The sequence below is a fragment of the Ambystoma mexicanum genome, unplaced genomic scaffold, assembly GCF_040938575.1.
Source record: "Ambystoma mexicanum isolate Mex_15411 unplaced genomic scaffold, UKY_AmexF1_1 Mex_scaf84, whole genome shotgun sequence".
Classification (NCBI taxonomy): Eukaryota; Metazoa; Chordata; class Amphibia; order Caudata; family Ambystomatidae; genus Ambystoma; species Ambystoma mexicanum.
Genome location: NW_027182504.1, coordinates 387,136 through 411,069, shown reverse-complemented (window position 1 = coordinate 411,069; position 23,934 = coordinate 387,136). Strand labels below are relative to the sequence as shown.

Below are 23,934 nucleotides of genomic sequence, written 5' to 3'. Positions count from 1 at the left end.
GAAGTGCACTGATGTCATTAGTTCTACAAGTTCCATAGAGTCACCCACTCTATCACCTTTTTAAAAAAGGGCAGTTTTCAACATTGAAGGGTTTATGTCAGTGGTAGAGCGTAGGAGGGTAGTTCAAGAAGTCCCTGTTTCATAACCATATACCCTCGTCAATAGATCCTGTTAAAATGTTTTTCAACCCAATGCACTTTAAGAAACAATAGGATATATCATCATTTCATATAAAAAACAATGAACAATTGGGTTTAACTATGCTCTTAGCACAAAATCAACAAAATGCAGTAGGGAAACAGTTACGTTTTGCAGAATTTGAGCATTTGACAAAAGTTTTTTTCCATGTTCCAAGATCTACATGTGATACGAAATGTATGAATTCTTGCAATGGAAACATCACTGTATTTTACCAAGGCAGATAAAGGACATCTTTTGAACCCCTTATACTTATAAGGAGGGTTTGGTGGCTGAAAATGCATTGCGTTGATGGTGATTGCATGTTGCTTCCACTTTGTACATATTACTGAATAAATAAAGGTGAACATTTCAGAAATGGGGGTATAGCTCAGGGGTAGAGCATTTCACTACAGATCAAAAGGTCCCTAGTTCAAATCTGGGTGCCCCATTGTCCAACTGTTTTACCTGTAGAAATATTTTTTAAATTAAATAAATTGAAGTAAACATTTACAATCTTAGCATTTTATGTAATGAGCCACACATTTCTAAATTTGAAATACTCCTGATCATCATCTGAAACATAGGGTAAACATCATTAAGCTGTTTAGGATTTCTTCATATGATACAAGCTGTGTTTTACATTCACCCAAGTTCTACTGGTGATATGATTAGTTTGAAATAGTCCATTGGAAGCTCATATGAATGTTATAAAACTGTGGCGGAAACCAATAATATGCCCTTAATGAAATGTATTAATTTGTACAGCTGACCAGAAGTGCACTGATGTCATTAGTTCTACAAGTTCCATAGAGTCACCCACTCTATCACCTTTTTAAAAAAGGGCAGTTTTCAACATTACAGGGTTTATTTCAGTGGTAGAGCGTAGGAGTGTAGTTCAAGAAGTCCCTGTTTCATAACCATATACCCTCTTCAATAGATCCGGTTAAAATGTTTTTTAACCCAATGCACTGTAAGAAACAATAGGATATATCATCATTTCAAATACAAAACAATGAACAATTGGGTTTAACTATGCTCTTAGCACAAAATCATGAAACTGCAGTAGAGAAGCAGTTACATTTTGCAGAATTTGTGCATTTGACAAAAGATTTTTTTCCATGTTCCAAGATCTACATGTGATACGAAATGTATGAATTCTTGCAATGGAAACCTCACTGTATTTTACCAAGGCAGATAAAGGACATCCTTTGCACCCCTTATACTTATAAGGAGGGTTTAGTGGCTGAGCATGCATTGCTTTGATGGTGATTTCATGTTGCTTCCACTTTGTACATATTACTGAATAAATAAAGGTGAACATTTCAGAAATGGGGGTATAGCTCAGGGGTAGAGCATTTCACTGCAGATCAAAAGGTCCCTAGTTCAAATCTGGGTGCCCCCTTGTCCAACTGTTTTACCTGTAGAAATATTTTTTAATTAAATAAATTGAAGTAAACATTTACAATCCTAGCATTTTATGTAATGAGCAACACATTTCTACATTTGAAATACTCCTGATCATCACCTGAAACATAGGGTAAACACCATTAAGCTGTTTAGGATTTCTTCATATTTTACAAGCTGTGTTTTACATTCACCCAAGTTCTACTGGTGATATGATCAGTTTTTAATAGTCCATTGGAAGCTCATATGAATGTTATAAAACTGTGGTGGAAACCAATAATATGCCCTTAATGAAATGTATTAATTTGTACAGCTGACCAGAAGTGCACTGATGTCATTAGTTCTACAAGTTCCATAGAGTCACCCACTCGAACACCTTTTTAAAAAAGGGCAGTTTTCAAGATTGAAGGGTTTATGTCAGTGGTAGAGCGTAGGAGGGTAGTTCAAGAAGTCCCTGTTTCATAACCATATACCCTCGTCAATAGATCCTGTTAAAATGTTTTTCAACCCAATGCACTTTAAGAAACAATAGGATATATCATCATTTCATATAAAAAACAATGAACAATTGGGTTCAACTATGCTCTTAGCACAAAATCAACAAACTGCAGTAGAGAAGCAGTTACATTTTGCAGAATTTGTGCATTTGGCAAAAGATTTTTTTCCATGTTCCAAGAGCTACATGTGATACGAAATGTATGAATTCTTGCAATGGAAACCTCAATGTATTTTACCAAGGCAGATAAAGGACATCTTTTGTACCCCTTATACTTATAAGGAGGGTTTGGTGGCTGAAAATGCATTGCTTTGATGGTGATTGTATGTTGCTTCCACTTTGTACATATTACTGGATAAATAAAGGTGAACATTTTAGAAATGGGGGTATAGCTCAGGGGTAGAACATTTCTCTACAGATCAAAAGGTCACTAGTTCAAATCTCGGTGCCCCCTTGTCCAACTGTTTTACCTGTAGAAATATGTTTTTAATTAAATAAATTGAAGTAAACATTTACAATCTTAGCATTTTATGAAATGAGCAACACATTTCTACATTTGAAATACTCCTGATCATCACCTGAAACATAGGGTAAACATCATTAAGCTGTTTAGGATTTCTTCATATGATACAAGCTGTGTTTTACATTCACCCAAGTGCTACTGGTGATATGATTAGTTTGAAATAGTCCATTGGAAGCTCATATGAATGTTATAAAACTGTGGTGGAAACCAATAATATGCCCTTAATGAAATGTATTAATTTGTACAGCTGACCAGAAGTGCACTGATGTCATTAGTTCTACAAGTTCCATAGAGTCACCCACTCTATCACCTTTTTAAAAAAGGGCAGTTTTCAACATTGAAGGGTTTATGTCAGTGGTAGAGCGTAGGAGTGTAGTTCAAGAAGTCCCTGTTTCATAACCATATACCCTCTTCAATAGATCCTGTTAAAATGTTTTTCAACCCAATGCACTGTAAGAAACAATAGGATATATCATCATTTCATATACAAAACAATGAACAATTGGGTTTAACTATGCTCTTAGCACAAAATCAACAAACTGCAGTAGAGAAGCAGTTACATTTTGCAGAATTTGTGCATTTGACAAAAGATTTTTTTTCCATGTTCCAAGATCTACATGTGATACGAAATGTATGAATTCTTGCAATGGAAACCTCACTGTATTTTACCAAGGCAGATAAAGGACATCCTTCGCACCCCTTATACTTATAAGGAGGGTTTGGTTGCTGAACATGCATTGCTTTGATGGTGATTGCATGTTGCTTCCACTTTGTACATATTACTGAATAAATAAAAGTGAACATTTCAGAACTGGGGGTGTAGCTCAGGGGTAGAGCATTTCACTGCAGATCAAAAGGTCCCTAGTCCAAATCTGGGTGCCCACTTGTGCAACTGTTTTACCTGTAGAAATATTTTTTAATTAAATAAATTGAAGTAAACATTTACAATCTTAGCATTTTATGTAATGAGCAACACATTTCTACATTTGAAATACTCCTGATCATCACCTGAAACATAGGGTAAACACCATTAAGCTGTTTAGGATTTCTTCATATGATACAAGCTGTGTTTTACATTCACCCAAGTTCTACTGGTGATATGATTAGTTTGAAATAGTCCATTGGAAGCTCATATGAATGTTATAAAACTGTGGTGGAAACCAATAATATGCCCTTAATGAAATGTATTAATTTGTAGAGCTGACCTGAAGTGCACTGATGTCATTAGTTCTACAAGTTCCATAGAGTCACCCACTATATCACCTTTTTAAAAAAGGGCAGTTTTCAACATTGAAGGGTTTATGTCAGTGGTAGAGCGTAGGAGTGTACTTCAAGAAGTCCCTGTTTCATAACCATATACCCTCTTAAATAGATCCTGTTAAAATGTTTTTCAACCCAATGCACTGTAAGAAACAATAGGATATATCATCATTTCATATACAAACCAATGAACAATTGGGTTTAACTATGCTCTTAGCACAAAATCAACAAACTGCTGTAGAGAAGCAGTTACATTTTGCAGAATTTGTGCATTTGACAAAAGTTTTTTTTCCATGTTCCAAGATCTACATGTGATACGAAATGTATGAATTCTTGCAATGGAAACCTCACTGTATTTTACCAAGGCAGATAAAGGACCACTTTTGTTCCCCTTATCCTTATAAGGAGGGTTTGGTGGCTGAAAATACATTGCAATGATGGTGACTGCATGTTGCGTGCACTTTGTACATATTACTGAATTAATAAAGGTGAATTTTTAAGAAGTGGGGGTATAGCTCAGTGGTAGAGCATTTGACTGCAGATCAAGAAGTCCCTAGTTCAAATCTGGGTGCCCCCTTGTCCAACTGTTTTACCTGTAGAAATATTTTTTTAATTAAATACATTTTAGAAAACATTTACAATCTTAGCATTTTATGTAATGAGCAACACATTTCTACATTTGAAATACTCCTGATCATCTCCTGAAACATAGGGTAAGCACCATGAAACTGTTTAGGATTTCTTAGTATGATACAAGCTGTGTTTTACATTCACCCAAGTTCTACTGGTGATATTATCAGTTTGAAATAGTCCATTGGAAGCTCATATGAATGCTATAAAACTGTGGTGGAAACAAATAATATGCCCTTAATGAAATGTATTAATTTGTACAGCCGACCAGAAGTGCACTGATGTCATTAGATCTACAAGTTCCATACAGGCACCCACTCTATCACCTTTTTAAAAAAGGGCAGTTTTCAGCAATCAAGGGTTTATGTCAGTGGTAGAGCGTACGAGTGCTTTTCAAGAAGTTCCTGTTTCATGACCATATACCCTCTTCAATAGATCCTGATAAAATGTATTTTTTAACCCAATGCACTGTAAGAAACAATAAGATATATCATAATTTCATATACAAAACAATGAACAATTGGGTTTAACTATGCTCTTTGCACAAAATCAACAAAATGCAGTAGAGAAACAGTTACGTTTTGCAGAATTTGTGCATTTGACAAAAGTTTTTTTCCATGTTCCAAGATCTACATGTGATATGAAATGTATGAATTCTTGCAATGGAAACATCGCTGTATTTTACCAAGGCAGATAAAGGACATCTTTTGTACCCCTGATACTTATAAGGAGGGTTTGGTGGCTGAAATGCATTGCTTTGATGGTGATTGCATGTTGGTTCCACTTTGTACATATTACTGAATAAATAAAGGTGAACATTTCAGAAATGGGGGTATAGCTAAGGGGTAGAGCATTTCACTACAGATCAAAATGTCCCTAGTTCAAATCTGGGTGCCCCCTTGTCCAACTGTTTTACCTGTAGAAATATTTTTTTAATTAAATAAAATGAAGTAAACATTTACAATCTTAGCATTTTATGTAATGAGCAACACATTTCTACATTTGAAATACTCCTGATCATCACCTGAAACATAGGGTAAACACCATTAAGCTGTTTAGGATTTCTTCATATGATACAAGCTGTGTTTTACATTCACCCAAGTTCTACTGGTGATATGATTAGTTTGAAATAGTCCATTGGAAGCTCATATGAATGTTTTAAAACTGTGGTGGAAACCAATAATATGCCCCTAATTAAATGTATTAATTTGTACAGCTGACCTGAAGTGCACTGATGTTATTAGTTCTACAAGTTCCATAGAGTCACCCACTATATCACCTTTTTAAAAAAAGGGCAGTTTTCAACATTGAAGGGTTTATGTCAGTGGTAGAGCGTAGGAGTGTAGTTCAAGAAGTCCCTGTTTCATAACCATATACCCTCTTCAATAGATCCTGTTAAAATGTTTTTCAACCCAATGCACTGTAAGAAACAATAGGATATATCATCATTTCATATACAAAACAATGAACAATTGGGTTTAACTATGCTCTTAGCACAAAATCAACAAACTGCAGTAGAGAAGCAGTTACATTTTGCAGAATTTGTGCATTTGACAAAAGATTTATTTTCCATGTTCCAAGATCTACATGTGATACGAAATGTATGAATTCTTGCAATGGAAACCTCACTGTATTTTACCAAGGCAGATAAAGGACATCTTTTGTACCCCTTATACTCATAAGGAGGGTTTCGTGGCTGAAAATGCATTGCATTGATGGTGACTGCATGTTGCTTGCACTTTGTACATATTACTGAATTAATAAAGGTGAACATTTAAGAACTGGGGTTATAGCTCAGTGGTAGAGCATTTGACTGCAAATCAAGAGGTCCCTAGTTCAAACCTGGGTGCTCCCTTGTCCAACTGTTTTACCTGTAGAAATATTTTTTTAATTAAATACATTTTAGAAAACATTTACAATCTTAGCATTTTCTGTAATGAGCAACACATTTCTACATTTGAAATACTCCTGATCATCTCCTGAAACATAGGGTAAGCACCATGAAACTGTTTAGGATTTCTTCGTATGATACAAGCTGTTTTACATTCACCCACATTCTACTGGTGATATTATCAGTTTGAAATAGTCCATTGGAAGCTCATATGAATGCTATAAAACTGTGGTGGAAACCAATAACATGCCCTTAATGAAATGTATTAATTTGTACAGCTGACGAAAAGTGCACTGATGTCATTAGTTCTACAAGTTCCATACAGTCACCCACCCACTCTATCACCTTTTTAAAAAAGGGCAGTTTTCAGCATTCAAGGGTTTATGTCAGTGGTACAGCGTAGGAGTGCTTTTCAAGAAGTTCCAGTTTCATAACCATATACCCTCTTCGATAGATCCTGTTAAAATGTATTTTTTAACCCAATGCACTGTAAGAAACAATAAGATATATCATAATTTCATATACAAAACAATGAACAATTGGGTTTAACTATGCTCTTGGCACAAAATCAACAAAATGCAGTAGAGAAACAGTTATGTTTTGCAGAATTTGTGCATTTGACAAAAGTTTTTTTCCATGTTCCAAGATCTACATGTGATACGAAATGTATGAATTCTTGCAATCGAAACATCACTGTATTTTACCAAGGCAGATAAAGGACATCTTTTGTACCCCTTATACTTATAAGGCGGGTTTGGTGGCTGAAAATGCATTGCTTTGATGGTGATTGCATGTTGCTTCCACTTTTTACATATTACTGAATAAATAAAGGTGAACATTTCAGAAATGGGGGTATAGCTCAGTGGTAGAGCATTTCACTACAGATCAAAAGGTCCCTAGTTCAAATCTGGGTGCCCCCTTGTCCAACTGTTTTACCTGTAGAAATATTTTTTTAATTAAATAAATTGAAGTAAACATTTACAATCTTAGCATTTTATGTAATGAGCAACACATTTCTACATTTGAAATACTCCTGATCATCACCTGAAACATAGGGTAAACACCATTAAGCTGTTCAGGGTTTCTTCATATGATACAAGCTGTGTTTTACATTCACCCAAGTTCTACTGGTGATATGATTAGTTTGAAATAGTCCATTGGAAGCTCATATGAATGTTATAAAACTGTGGTGGAAACCAATAATATGCCCTTAATGAAATGTATTAATTTGTACAGCTGACCAGAAGTGCACTGATGTCATTAGTTCTACAAGTTCCATAGAGTCACCCACTCTATCACCTTTTTAAAAAAGGGCAGTTTTCAACATTGAAGGGTTTATGTCAGTGGTAGAGAGTAGGAGTGTAGTTCAAGAAGTCCCTGTTTCATAACCATATACCCTCTTCAATAGATCCTGTTAAAATGTTTTTCAACCCAATGCACTGTAAGAAACAATAGGATATATCATCATTTCATATACAAAACAATGAACAATTGGGTTTAACTATGCTCTTAGCACAAAATCAACAAAGTGTAGTAGAGAAGCAGTTACATTTTGCAGAATTTGTGCATATGACAAAAGATTTTTTTTCCATGTTCCAAGATCTACATGTGATACGAAATGTTTGAATTCTTGCAATGGAAACCTCACTGTATTTTACCAAGGCAGATAAAGGATATCCTTCGCACCCCTTATACTTATAAGCAGGGTTTAGTGGCTGAGCATGCATTGCTTTGATGGTGATTGCATGTTGCTTCCACTTTGTACATATTACTGATTAAATAAAGGTGAACATTTCAGAAATGGGGTATAGCTCAGGGGTAGATCATTTCACTACAGATCAAAAGGTCCTAAGTTCAAATCTGGGTGCCCCCTTGTCCAACTGTTTTACTTGTAGAAATATTTTTTTAATTAAATAAATTGAAGTAAACATTTACAATCTTAGCATTTTATGTAATGAGCAACATATTTCTACATTTGAAATACTCCTGATCGTCACCTGAAACATAGGGTAAACACCGTTAGGCTGTTTAGGTTTTCTTCATATGGTACAAGCTGTGTTTTACATTCACCCAAGTTCTACTGGTGATATGATTTGTTTGAAATAGTCCATTGGAAGCTCATATGAATGCTATAAAACTGTGGTGGAAACCAATAATATGCCCACAATGAAATGTATTAATTTGTACAGCTGACCAGAAGTGCACTGATGTCATTAGTTCTACAAGTACCATACAGTCACCCACCCACTCTATCACCTTTTTAAAAAAAGGGCAGTTTTCAGCATTCAAGGGTTTATGTCAGTGGTACAGCGTAGGAGTGCTTTTCAAGAAGTTCCTGTTTCATAACCATATACCCTCTTCGATAGATCCTGTTAAAATGTATTTTTTAACCCAATGCACTGTAAGAAACAATAAAATATATCATCATTTCATATACAAAACTATGAACAATTGGGTTTAACTATGCTCTTAGCACAAAATCAACAAACTGCTGTAGAGAAGCAGTTACATTTTGCAGAATTTGTGCATTTGGCAAAAGATTTTTTTTCCATGTTCCAAGAGCTACATGTGATACGAAATGTATGAATTCTTGCAATGGAAACCTCACTGTATTTTACCAAGGCAGATAAAGGACATCCTTAGCACCCCATATACTTATAAGGAGGGTTTGGTGGCTGAAAATGCATTGCTTTGATGGTGATTGCATGTTGCTGACACTTTGTACATATTACTGAATTAATAAAGGTGAGCTTTTCAGAACTGGGGGTATAGCTCAGTGGTAGAGCATTTGGCTGCAGATCAAGAAGTCCCTAGTTCAAATCTGGGTGCCCCCTTGTCCAACTGTTTCACCTGTAGAAATATTGTTTTAATTAAATACATTTTAGAAAACATTTACAATCTTAGCATTTTATGTAATGAACAACACATTTCTACATTTGAAAAACTCCCGATCATCTCCTGAAACGTAGGGTAAACACCATGAAACTGTTTAGGATTTCTTCGTATGATACAAGCTGTGTTTTACATTCACCCAAGTTCTACTGGTGATATTATCAGTTTGAAATAGTCCATTGGAAGCTCATATGAATGTTATAAAACTGTGGTGGAAACCAATAATATGCCTTTAATGAAATGTATTAATTTGTCTAGATGACCAGAAGTGCACTGATGTCATTAGTTCTACAAGTTCCATACAGACACCCACTCTATCACCTTTTTAAAAAAGGGCAGTTTTCAGCATTCAAGGGTTTATGTCAGTGGTAGAGCGTAGGAGTGCTTTTCAAGAAGTTCCTGTTTCATGACCATATACCCTCTTCAATAGATCCTGTTAAAATGTATTTCTTAACCCAATGCACTGTAAGAAACAATAAAATATATCATCATTTCATGTATAAAACTATGAACATGTGGGTTTAACTATGCTCTTAGCACAAAATCAACAAACTGCTGTAGAGAAGCAGTTACATTTTGCAGAATTTGTGCATTTGGCAAAAGATTTTTTTCCATGTTCCAAGAGCTACATGTGATACGAAATGTATGAATTCTTGCAATGGAAACCTCACTGTATTTTACCAAGGCAGATAAAGGACATCCTTAGCACCCCATATACTTATAAGGAGGGTTTGGTGGCTGAAAATGCATTGCTTTGATGGTGATTGCATGTTGCTTGCACTTTGTACATATTACTGAATTAATAAAGGTGAACTTTTCAGAACTGGGAGTATAGCTCAGTGGTAGAGCATTTGGCTGCAGATCAAGAGGTCCCTAGTTCAAATCTGGTTGCCCCCTTGTCCAACTGTTTCACCTGTAGAAATATTGTTTTAATTAAATAAATTTTAGAAAACATTTACAATCTTAGCATTTTATGTAATGAGCAACACATTTCTACATTTGAAAAACTCCCGATCATCTCCTGAAACGTAGGGTAAACACCATGAAACTGTTTAGGATTTCTTCGTATGATACAAGCTGTGTTTTACATTCACCCAAGTTCTACTGGTGATATTATCAGTTTGAAATAGTCCATTGGAAGCTCATATGAATGCTATAAAACTGTGGTGGAAACCAATAATATGCCCTTAAGGAAATGTATTCATTTGTCTAGATGACCAGAAGTGCACTGATGTCATTAGTTCTACAAGTTCCATACAGACACCCACTCTATCACCTTTTTAAAAAAGGGCAGTTTTCAGCATTCAAGGGTTTATGTCAGTGGTAGAGCGTAGGAGTGCTTTTCAAGAAGTTCCTGTTTCATGACCATATACCCTCTTCAATAGATCCTGTTAAAATGTATTTTTTAACCCAATGCACTGTAAGAAACAATAAGATATATCATAATTTCATATACAAAACAATGAACAATTGGGTTTAACTATGCTCTTGGCACAAAATCAACAAACTGCAGTAGAGAAGCAGTTACATTTTGCAGAATTTGTGCATTTGACAAAAGTTTTTTTTCCATGTTCCAAGATCTACATGTGATACGAAATGTATGAATTCTTGCAATGGAAACCTCACTGTATTTTACCAAGGCAGATAAAAGATATCCTTCGCACCCCTTATACTTATAAGCAGGGTTTAGTGGCTGAGCATGCATTGCTTTGATGGTGATTGCATGTTGCTTCCACTTTGTACATATTACTGAATAAATAAAGGTGAACATTTCAGAAATGGGGTATAGCTCAGGGGTAGATCATTTCACTTCAGATCAAAAGGTCCCTAGTTCAAATCTGGGTGCCCCCTTGTCCAACTGTTTTACTTGTAGAAATATTTTTTTAATTAAATAAATTGAAGTAAACATTTACAATCTTAGCATTTTATGTAATGAGCAACATATTTCTACATTTGAAATACTCCTGATCATCACCTGAAACATAGGGTAAACACCATTAAGCTGTTTAGGATTTCTTCATATGGTACAAGCTGTGTTTTACATTCACCCAAGTTCTACTGGTGATATGATTTGTTTGAAATAGTCCAATGGAAGCTCATATGAATGCTATAAAACTGTGGTTGAAACCAATAATATGCCCACAATGAAATGTATTAATTTGTACAGCTGACCAGAAGTGCACTGATGTCATTAGTTCTACAAGTTCCATACAGTCACCCACCCACTCTATCACCTTTTTAAAAAAGGGCAGTTTTCAGCATTCAAGGGTTTATGTCAGTGGTACAGCGTAGGAGTGCTTTTCAAGAAGTTCCTGTTTCATAACCATATACCCTCTTCGATAGATCATGTTAAAATGTATTTTTTAACCCAATGCACTGTAAGAAACAATAAAATATATCATCATTTCATATACAAAACTATGAACAATTGGGTTTAACTATGCTCTTAGCACAAAATCTACAAACTGCTGTAGAGAAGCAGTTACATTTTGCAGAATTTGTGCATTTGGCAAAAGATTTTTTTTCCATGTTCCAAGAGCTACATGTGATACGAAATGTATGAATTCTTGCAATGGAAACCTCACTGTATTTTACCAAGGCAGATAAAGGACATCCTTAGCACCCCATATACTTATAAGGAGGGTTTGGAGGCTGAAAATGCATTGCTTTGATGGTGATTGCATGTTGCTTGCACTTTGTACATATTACTGAATTAATAAACGAGAACTTTTCTGAACTGGGGGTATAGCTCAGTGGTAGAGCATTTGGCTGCAGATCAAGAAGTCCCTAATTCAAATCTGGGTGCCCCCTTGTCCAACTGTTTCACCTGTAGAAATATTGTTTTAATTAAATACATTTTAGAAAACATTTACAATCTTAGCATTTTATGTAATGAGCAACACATTTGTACATTTGAAATACTCCTGATCATCACCTGAAACATAGGGTAAACACCATTAAGCTGTTTAGGATTTATTCATATGGTACAAGCTGTGTTTTACATTCACCCAAGTTCTACTGGTGATATGATTTGTTTGAAATAGTCCATTGGAAGCTCATATGAATGCTATAAAACTGTGGTGGAAACCAATAATATGCCCACAATGAAATGTATTAATTTGTACAGCTGACCAGAAGTGCACTGATGTCATTAGTTCTACAAGTTCCATACAGTCACCCACCCACTCTATCACCTTTTTAAAAAAGGGCAGTTTTCAGCATTCAAGGGTTTATGTCAGTGGTACAGCGTAGGAGTGCTTTTCAAGAAGTTCCTGTTTCATAACCATATACCCTCTTCGATAGATCCTGTTAAAATGTATTTTTTAACCCAATGCACTGTAAGAAACAATAAAATATATCATCATTTCATATACAAAACTATGAACAATTGGGTTTAACTATGGTCTTAGCACAAAATCAACAAACTGCAGTAGAGAAGCAGTTACATTTTGCAGAATTTGTGCATTTGGAAACCTCACTGTATTTTACCATGGCAGATAAAGGACATCCTTAGCACTCCATATACTTATAAGGAGGGTTTGGTGGCTGAAAATGCATTGCTTTGATGGTGATCGCATGTTGCTTGCACTTTGTACATATTACTGAATTGATAAAGGTGAACTTTTCAGAAATGGGGGTATAGCTCAGTGGTAGAGCATTTGACTACAAATCTAGAGGTCCCTAATTCAAATCTGGTTGCCCCCTTGTCCAACTGTTTCACCTGTAGAAATATTGTTTTAATTAAATAAATTTTAGAAAACATTTACAATCTTAGCATTTTATGTAATGAGCAACACATTTCTACATTTGAAATACTCCTGATCATCTCCTGAAACATAGGGTAAACACCATGAAACTGTTTAGGATTTCTTAGTATGATACAAGCTGTGTTTTACATTCACCCAAGTTCTACTGGTGATATTATCAGTTTGAAATAGTCCATTGGAAGCTCATATGAATGTTATAAAACTGTGGTGGAAACCAATAATATGCCCTTAATGAAATGTATTAATTTGTACAGCTGACCAGAAGTGCACTGATGTCATTAGTTCTACAAGTTCCATACAGTCACCCACTCTATCACCTTTTTAAAAAAGGGCAGTTTTCAGCATTCAAGGGTTTAACTCAGTGGTAGAGCGTAGGAATGCAGTTCAAGAACTCCCTGTTTCATAACCATATACCCTCTTCAATAGATCCTGTTAAAATGTTTTTCAACCCAATGCACTGTAAGAAACAATAGGATATATCATCATTTCATATACAAAACAATGAACAATTGGGTTTAACTATGCTCTTAGCACAAAATCAACAAACTGCAGTAGAGAAGCAGTTACATTTTGCAGAATTTGTGCATTTGACAAAAGATTTTTTTTCCATGTTCCAAGATCTACATGTGATACGAAATGTATGAATTCTTGCAATGGAAACTTCACTGTATTTTACCAAGTCAGATAAAGGACATCCTTCGCACCCCTTATACTTATAAGGAGGGTTTTGGTGGCTGAACATGCATTGCTTTGATGGTGATTGCATGTTGCTTCCACTTTGTACATATTACTGAATAAATAAAGGTGACAATTTCAGAAATGGGGTTATAGCTCAGAGGTAGAGCATTTCACTGCAGATCAAAAGGTCCCTAGTTCAAATCTGGGTGCCCCCTTGTCCAACTGTTTAACCTGTAGAAATATTTTTTTAATTAAATAAATTGAAGTAAACATTTACAATCTTAGCATTTTATGTAATGAGCAACACATTTCTACATTTGAAATACTCCTGATCATCACCTGAAACATAGGGTAAACACCATTAAGCTGTTTAGGATTTCTTCATATGATACAAGCTGTGTTTTAGATTCACCCAAGTTCTACTGGTGATATGATTAGTTTGAAATAGTCCATTGGAAGCTCATATGAATGTTATAAAACTGTGGTGGAAACCAATAATATGCCCTTAATGAAATGTATTAATTTGTACAGCTGACCAGAAGTTCACTGATGTCATTAGTTCTACAAGTTCCATACAGTCACCCACTCTATCCTTTTTATAAAAGGACAGTTTTCAGCATTCAAGGGTTTAACTCAGTGATAGAGCGTAGGAGTGCAGTTCAAGAAGTCCCTGTTTCATAACCATATACCCTCGTCAATAGATCCTGTTAAAATGTTTTTCAACCCAATGCACTGTAAGAAACAATAGGATATATCATCATTTCATATACAAAACAATGAACAATTGGGTTTAACTATGCTCTTAGCACAAAATCAACAAACTGCAGTAGAGAAGCAGTTACATTTTGCAGAATTTGTGCATTTGACATAAGATTTTTTTTCCATGTTCCAAGATCTACATGTGATTCGCAATGTATGAATTCTTGCAATGGAAACCTCACTGTATTTTACCAAGGCAGATAAAGGACATCCTTCGCACCCCATATACTTATAAGGAGGGTTTGGTGGCTGAAAATGCATTGCTTTGATGGTGATTGCATGTTGCTTGCGCTTTGTGCATATTACTGAATTAATAAAGGTGAACTTTTCAGAGCTTTGGGTATAGCTCAGTGGTAGAGCATTTGACTGCAAATCAAGAGGTCCCTAGTTCAAATCTGGTTGCCCCCTTGTCCAACTGTTTCACCTGTAGAAATATTGTTTAATTAAATAAATTTTAGAAAACATTTACAATCTTAGCATTTTATGTAATGAGCAACACATTTCTACATTTGAAATACTCCTGATCATCTCCTGAAACATAGGGTAAACACCATGAAACTGTTTAGGATTTCTTAGTATGATACAAGCTGTGTTTTACATTCACCCAAGTTCTACTGGTGATATTATCAGTTTGAAATAGTCCATTGGAAGCTCATATGAATGTTATAAAACTGTGGTGGAAACCAATAATATGCCCTTAATGAAATGTATTAATTTGTACAGCTGACCAGAAGTGCACTGATGTCATTAGTTCTACAAGTTCCATACAGTCACCCACTCTATCACCTTTTTAAAAAAGGGCAGTTTTCAGCATTCAAGGGTTTAACTCAGTGGTAGAGCGTAGGAATGCAGTTCAAGAACTCCCTGTTTCATAACCATATACCCTCTTCAATAGATCCTGTTAAAATGTTTTTCAACCCAATGCACTGTAAGAAACAATAGGATATATCATCATTTCATATACAAAACAATGAACAATTGGGTTTAACTATGCTCTTAGCACAAAATCAACAAACTGCAGTAGAGAAGCAGTTACATTTTGCAGAATTTGTGCATTTGACAAAAGATTTTTTTTCCATGTTCCAAGATCTACATGTGATACGAAATGTATGAATTCTTGCAATGGAAACTTCACTGTATTTTACCAAGTCAGATAAAGGACATCCTTCGCACCCCTTATACTTATAAGGAGGGTTTTGGTGGCTGAACATGCATTGCTTTGATGGTGATTGCATGTTGCTTCCACTTTGTACATATTACTGAATAAATAAAGGTGAAAATTTCAGAAATGGGGTTATAGCTCAGAGGTAGAGCATTTCACTGCAGATCAAAAGGTCCCTAGTTCAAATCTGGGTGCCCCCTTGTCCAACTGTTTAACCTGTAGAAATATTTTTTTAATTAAATAAATTGAAGTAAACATTTACAATCTTAGCATTTTATGTAATGAGCAACACATTTCTACATTTGAAATACTCCTGATCATCACCTGAAACATAGGGTAAACACCATTAAGCTGTTTAGGATTTCTTCATATGATACAAGCTGTGTTTTAGATTCACCCAAGTTCTACTGGTGATATGATTAGTTTGAAATAGTCCATTGGAAGCTCATATGAATGTTATAAAACTGTGGTGGAAACCAATAATATGCCCTTAATGAAATGTATTAATTTGTACAGCTGACCAGAAGTTCACTGATGTCATTAGTTCTACAAGTTCCATACAGTCACCCACTCTATCCTTTTTATAAAAGGACAGTTTTCAGCATTCAAGGGTTTAACTCAGTGATAGAGCGTAGGAGTGCAGTTCAAGAAGTCCCTGTTTCATAACCATATACCCTCGTCAATAGATCCTGTTAAAATGTTTTTCAACCCAATGCACTGTAAGAAACAATAGGATATATCATCATTTCATATACAAAACAATGAACAATTGGGTTTAACTATGCTCTTAGCACAAAATCAACAAACTGCAGTAGAGAAGCAGTTACATTTTGCAGAATTTGTGCATTTGACATAAGATTTTTTTTCCATGTTCCAAGATCTACATGTGATTCGCAATGTATGAATTCTTGCAATGGAAACCTCACTGTATTTTACCAAGGCAGATAAAGGACATCCTTCGCACCCCATATACTTATAAGGAGGGTTTGGTGGCTGAAAATGCATTGCTTTGATGGTGATTGCATGTTGCTTGCGCTTTGTGCATATTACTGAATTAATAAAGGTGAACTTTTCAGAGCTTTGGGTATAGCTCAGTGGTAGAGCATTTGACTGCAAATCAAGAGGTCCCTAGTTCAAATCTGGTTGCCCCCTTGTCCAACTGTTTCACCTGTAGAAATATTGTTTAATTATATAAATTTTAGAAAACATTTACAATCTTAGCATTTTATGTAATGAGCAACACATTTCTACATTTGAAATACTCCTGATCATCTCCTGAAACATAGGGTAAACACCATGAAACTGTTTAGGATTTCTTAGTATGATACAAGCTGTGTTTTACATTCACCCAAGTTCTACTGGTGATATTATCAGTTTGAAATAGTCCATTGGAAGCTCATATGAATGTTATAAAACTGTGGTGGAAACCAATAATATGCCCTTAATGAAATGTATTAATTTGTACAGCTGACCAGAAGTGCACTGATGTCATTAGTTCTACAAGTTCCATACAGTCACCCACTCTATCACCTTTTTAAAAAAGGGCAGTTTTCAGCATTCAAGGGTTTAACTCAGTGGTAGAGCGTAGGAATGCAGTTCAAGAAGTCCCTGTTTCATAACCATATACCCTCTTCAATAGATCCTGTTAAAATGTTTTTCAACCCAATGCACTGTAAGAAACAATAGGATATATCATCATTTCATATACAAAACAATGAACAATTGGGTTTAACTATGCTCTTAGCACAAAATCAACAAACTGCAGTAGAGAAGCAGTTACATTTTGCAGAATTTGTGCATTTGACATAAGATTTTTTTTCCATGTTCCAAGATCTACATGTGATTCGCAATGTATGAATTCTTGCAATGGAAACCTCACTGTATTTTACCAAGGCAGATAAAGGACATCCTTCGCACCCCATATACTTATAAGGAGGGTTTGGTGGCTGAAAATGCATAGCTTTGATGGTGATTGCATGTTGCTTGCGCTTTGTGCATATTACTGAATTAATAAAGGAGAACTTTTCAGAGCTTGGGTATAGCTCAGTGGTAGAGCAATTGACTGCAGATCAAGAGGTCCATAGTTCAAGTCTGGGTGCCCCTTTGTTCAACTGATTTACCTGTAAAATATGTTTTTAATTAAATAAATTGAAGAAAACATTTACAATCTTAGCATTTTATGTAATGAGCAACACATTTCTACATTAGAAATACTCCTGATCATCTCCTGAAACATAGGGTAAACACCATGAAACTGTTTAGGATTTCTTCATATGATACAGGCTGTGTTTTACATTCACCCAAGTTCTACTGGTGATATTATCAGTTTGAAATAGTCCATTGGAAGCTCATATGAATGTTATAAAACTGTGGTGGAAACCAATAATATGCCCTTAATGAAATGTATTAATTTGTACAGCTGACTAGAAGTGCACTGATGTCATTAGTTCTACAAGATCCATACAGTAACCCACTCTATCACCTTTTTAAAAAAGGGCAGTTTTCAGCATTCAAGGGTTTATGTCAGTGGTAGAGCGTACGAGTGCTTTTCAAGAAGTTCCAGTTTCATGACCATATACCCTCTTCAATAGATCCTGTTAAAATGTATTTTTTTAACCCAATGCACTGTAAGAAACAATAGGATATATCATCATTTCATATAAAAAACAATGAACAATTGGGTTTAACTATGCTCTTAGCACAAAATCAACAAACTGCAGTAGAGAAGCAGTTACGTTTTGCAGAATTTGTGCATTTGACAAAAGTTTTTTTTCCATGTTCCAAGATCTACATGTGATACGAAATGTATGTATTCTTGCTATGGAAACCTCACTGTATTTTACCAAGGCAGATAAAGGACATCTTTTGTACCCCTTATACTTATAAGGAGGGTTTGGTGGCTGAAAATGCATTGCTTTGATGGTGATTGCATGTTGCTTCCACTTTGTACATATTACTGAATAAATATAGGTGAAAATTTCAGAAATTGGGTTAGTGCTCAGGGGTAGAGCATGTCACTGCAAATCAAGAGGTCCCTAGTTCAAATCTGGGTGTCCCCTTGTCCAACTGTTATACCTGTAGAAATATTTTTTTAATTAAATACATTGAAGTAAACATTTACAATCTTAGCATTTTATGTAATGAGCAACACATTTCTACATTTGAAATACTCCTGATCATCACCTGAAACATAGGGTAAACACTATTAAGCTGTTTAGGATTTCTTCATATGATACAAGCTGTGTTTTACATTCACCCAAGTTCTACTGGTGATATGATCAGTTTGAAATAGTCCATTGGAAGCTCATATGAATGTTATAAAACTGTGGTGGAAACCAATAATATGCTCTTAATGAAATGTATTAATTTGTACAGCTGACCAGAAGTGCACTGATGTCATTAGTTCTACAAGTTCCATACAGTCACCCACTCTATCACCTTTTTAAAAAAGGGCAGTTTTCAGCATTCAAGGGTTTAACTCAGTGGTAGAGCGTAGGAGTGCAGTTCAAGAAGTCCCTGTTTCATAACCATATACCCTCTTCAATAGATCCTGTTAAAATGTTTTTCAACCCAATGCACTGTAAGAAACAATGAGATATATCATCATTTCATATACAAAACAATGAACAATTGGGTTTAACTATGCTGTTAGCACAAAATCAACAAACTGCAGTAGAGAAGCAGTTACGTTTTGCAGAATTTGTGCATTTGACAAAAGTTTTTTTTCCATGTTCCAAGATCTACATGTGATACGAAATGTATGAATTCTTGCAATGGAAACCTCACTGTATTTTACCAAGGCAGATAAAGGACATCTTGTGTACCCCTTATAGTTATGAGGAGGGTTTGGTGGCTGAAAATGCATTGCTTTGATGGTGATTGCATGTTGCTTCCACTTTGTACATATTACTGAATTAAAATAGATGGGGGTATAGCTCCGTGGTAGAGCGTTTGGCTGCAGATCAAGAGGTCCCTAGTTCAAATCTGGGTGCCCCCTTGTCCACTTGTTTTACCTGTAGAAATATTTTTTTAATTAAATAAATTGAAGAACACATTTACAATCTTAGCATTTTATGTAATGAGCAACACATTTCTACATTTGAAATACTCCTGATCGTCACCTGAAACATAGGGTAAACACCATTAAGCTGTTTCGGATTTCTTCGTATGATACAAGCTGTGTATTATGAAGTGGGAGAATGGGAGAAAAGACTCCCCCCAGTCTCCTCGCGCCCCTGACCTAGAGGATCGTGACCCAGACACCCGCCACGAGATGAATTTGCCTATCTACCAGACGACCAAATACCCTGGTACAGGAACATACGGATGTGCCCATCAGCCTGCCCACCAGCCTGCCCTGCTCAAGCCGACACCTGCGGCATGGATGAACTCGACTAAACCCTTCAACGGTAAATAAACACATCGTTAGAGATGCCATGACGACCTAGCCAACTGTCAGAACACTCGTGCAACCATGCACACTGGACACCCCCACACCAATCTACATGAAGAACATACTCAGTGCTATGACGTAGGTGACAGACTCACCCACTGACGCGCATCTTTATTATTTTTCACATAGGTTTTTCAAAATGCAGAAACGCAAGACGCACAAAGCACTCATCTAAATGCTTGCAGACGCTTCTCCTAACCCTTGCATTGTGATGAAAATACAACGTAGACATGGTTCTGCCTATGAAGCAATGTGATACCGCAACTTAAAGTGCCGTGCATTAAACATCCCCACCTATGCACCAGGCCCAAGTAGGCCGCAAGCAAGAGCCTCCATGAACATTGAACGAGCAAGAGTACAATTGCTGACCCTGCAGAACGCGCCCAGCGAGAACTGACAGCCAAGGGAGCGATGTTGCAACTCGCATGCCACCAGCCGACGCCAAGGTCGCACCTGCAAGCTAAGCCAGACACACAGTGGAAAGTACAACTTAAATGTGCAGAATTCTGCCTCAACCACGGTCTCTCCTCACGTGACCAAGCCAAACCTGACAGGGCGCTAGACCCAGGAGGGAGAAGTCGCCTGGGTCCCACGTTTCAGATACAGGCTGCAACAATGAAATGACCTAATGGACACCTACATCAATGGGAATGGTCTGCTCTCAGGCATATGAGCAAATCCACGCATTGTCTGCACAAACACATAGTTACATATTGTTGCAAATGACAGGTACACCGCGAGTAGGGAACAACGATGGTCCCTGGCTGGGGGGCTCCGAGTCGACCAATCAGAACATGGGGCACTCATCACTGACGCCACTAACATTAGCCAATCATTAGGGGTCTTTGTGTAACAATTTTCAAGTATCTAATAGAAGGGACAACCTAAGTATACCACCTGACTGACCCTTAACCACTAACAGCGTTCTCTATACGTATGCTATACTAACCCTACCACTCTAGCGACCAATCCAGAGTGGCGATAGGTTTTTTGCTAACTTTCCCAGGTGACGCAAGTAGCGCGTCATACTGAGGCAAAAAGGGGCCTGCGAGCCCCCCGAATTTCGAGAGTCTGGACGGACGCGTACGATCCTAGACCCATCCCTGCCGTTATTCAATAAACAGCAGTAACACCTTGCTTCTTGTGTGTGTCTCATACTCATTTTTGGGATACGCGGGAGGAGTTGGGGCCTCCCAGCCCGGAGGTCCGCGGAAGGCCCAGCCGACCCCGGGAGAAACCCCCCGACAATTACATTCACCCAGGTTCTACTGGTGATATTATCAGTTTGAAATAGCCCATTGGAAGCTCATATGAATGTTATAAAACTGTGGTGGAAACCAATAATATGCCCTTAATGAAATGTATTAATTTGAGCAGTTTTCAGCATTCAAGGGTTTATGTCAGTGGTAGAGGGTAGGAGTGCAGTTCAAGAAGTCCCTGTTTCATAACCATATAACCTCTTCAATAGATCCTGATAAAATGTTTTTCAACCCAATGCACTGTAAGAAACAATAAGATATATCATCATTTCATACAAAAAACAATGAACAATTGGGTTTAACTTTGCTCTTAGCACAAAATCAAAAAACTGCAGTAGAGAAACAGTTACGTTTTGCAGAATTTGTGCATTTGACAAAAGTTTTTTTCCATGTTCCAAGATCTACATGTGATACGAAATCTATGAATTCTTGCAATGGAAACCTCACTGTATTTTACCATGGCAGATAAAGGACATCTTTTGTACCCCTTATACTTATAAGGAGGGTTTGGTGGCGGCTGAAAATGCATTGCTTTGATGGTGATTGCATGTTGCTTCCACTTTGTACATATTACTGAATAAATAAACGTGAGCATTTCAGAACTGGGGGTATAGCTCAGTGGTAGTGCATTTGACTGCAGATCAAGAGGTCCCTAGCTCAAATCTGGGTGCCCCCTTGTCCAGCTCTTTTACCTGTAGAAATATTTTTTTAAATAAATTGAAGAAAACATTTACAATCTTAGCATTTTATGTAATGAGCAACACATTTCTACACTTGAAATACTCATGATCATCACCTGAAACATAGGGTAAACACAATGAAGCTGTTTAGGATTTCTTCATATGATACAAGCTGTGTTTTACATTCACCCAAGTTCTACTGGTGATATGATCAGTTTGAAATAGTCCATTGGAAGCTCATATGAATGTTATAAAACTGTGGTGGAAACCAATAATATGCCCTTAATGAAATGTATTAATTTGTACAGCTGACCAGAAGTGCACTGATGTCATTAGTTCTACAAGTTCCATAGAGTCACCCACTCTAACACCTTTTTCAAAAAGGGCAGTTTTCAGCATTCCAGGGTTTAACTCAGTGGTAGAGCATAGGAGTGCAGTTCAAGAAGTCCCTGTTTCATAACCATATACCCTCGTCAATAGATCCTGTTAAAATGTTTTTCAACCCAATGCACTGTAAGAAACAATAGGATATATCATCATTTCATATACAAAACAATGAACAATTGGGTTTAACTATGCTCTTAGCACAAAATCAACAAACTGCAGTAGAGAAGCAGTTACATTTTGCAGAATTTGTGCATTTGACAAAAGATTTTTTTTCCATGTTCCAAGATCTACATGTGATACGAAATGTATGAATTCTTGCAATGGAAACTTCACTGTATTTTACCAAGTCAGATAAAGGACATCCTTCGCACCCCTTATACTTATAAGGAGGGTTTTGGTGGCTGAACATGCATTGCTTTGATGGTGATTGCATGTTGCTTCCACTTTGTACATATTACTGAATAAATAAAGGTGAAATTTACAGAAATGGGGTTATAGCTCAGGGGTAGAGCGTTTCACTGCAGATCAAAAGGTCCCTAGTTCAAATCTGGGTGGCCCCTTGTCCAACTGTTTAACCTGTAGAAATATGTTTTTAATTAAATAAATTGAAGTAAACATTTACAATCTTAGCATTTTATGTAATGAGCAACACATTTCTACATTTGAAATACTCCTGATCATCACCTGAAACATAGGGTAAACACCATTAAGCTGTTTCAGATTTCTTTGTATTATACAAGTTGTGTATTACATTCACACAACTTCTACTGGTGATATTATCAGTTTGAAATAGTCCATTGGAAGCTCATATGAATGTTATAAAACTGTGGTGGAAACCAATAATATGCCCTTAATGAAATGTATTAATTTGTACAGCTGACCAGAAGTTCACTGATGTCATTAGTTTGACAAGTTCCATACAGTCACCCACTCTATCACTTTTTTAAAAAAGGGCAGTTTTCAGCATTCAAGGGTTTATGTCAGTGGTAGAGGGTAGGAGTGCAGTTCAAGAAGTCCCTGTTTCATAACCCTATACCCTCTTCAATAGATCCTGTTAAAATGTTTTTGAACCCAATGCACTGTAAGAAACAATAAGATATATCATCATTTCATATACAAAACAATGAACAATTGGGTTTAACTATGCTCTTAGCACAAAATCAACAAACTGCAGTAGAGAAGCAGTTACGTTTTGCAGAATTTGTGCATTTGACAAAAGTTTTTTTTCCATGTTCCAAGATCTACATGTGATACAACATGTATGAATTCTTGCAATGGAAACCTCACTGTATTTTACCAAGGCAGATAAAGGAAATTTTTTGTACCCCTTATACTTATAAGGAGGGTTTGGTGGCTGAAATTGCATTGCTTTGATGGTGATTGCATGTTGCTTCCACTTTTTACATATTACTGAATTAATATAGGGGAATATTTCGGAATTGGGGGTATAGCTCAGTGGTAGAGCATTTGACTGCAGATCAGGAGGTCCCTAGTTCAAACCTGGGTGCCCCCT

The 23,934-nt window shown here is 36.3% G+C and overlaps 5 non-coding genes across 5 annotated transcripts; all 5 read left to right on the top strand.

Annotated features, from left to right (window-relative positions):
- Positions 1 to 556: 556 nt before the first annotated feature.
- TRNAC-ACA (transfer RNA cysteine (anticodon ACA)) lies at positions 557 to 629 on the top strand. The gene has a single exon. It is a non-coding gene; the product is annotated as a tRNA-Cys (tRNA).
- A 3,739-nt stretch (positions 630 to 4,368) lies between these two features.
- TRNAC-GCA (transfer RNA cysteine (anticodon GCA)) lies at positions 4,369 to 4,440 on the top strand. Its single transcript has one exon. It is a non-coding gene; the product is annotated as a tRNA-Cys (tRNA).
- Positions 4,441 to 7,232: 2,792 nt separating this feature from the next.
- On the top strand, positions 7,233 to 7,304 carry TRNAC-ACA (transfer RNA cysteine (anticodon ACA)). The gene has a single exon. It is a non-coding gene; the product is annotated as a tRNA-Cys (tRNA).
- A 5,605-nt stretch (positions 7,305 to 12,909) lies between these two features.
- Positions 12,910 to 12,981, top strand: TRNAC-ACA (transfer RNA cysteine (anticodon ACA)). The gene has a single exon. It is a non-coding gene; the product is annotated as a tRNA-Cys (tRNA).
- A 10,881-nt stretch (positions 12,982 to 23,862) lies between these two features.
- Positions 23,863 to 23,934, top strand: TRNAC-GCA (transfer RNA cysteine (anticodon GCA)). Its single transcript has one exon. It is a non-coding gene; the product is annotated as a tRNA-Cys (tRNA).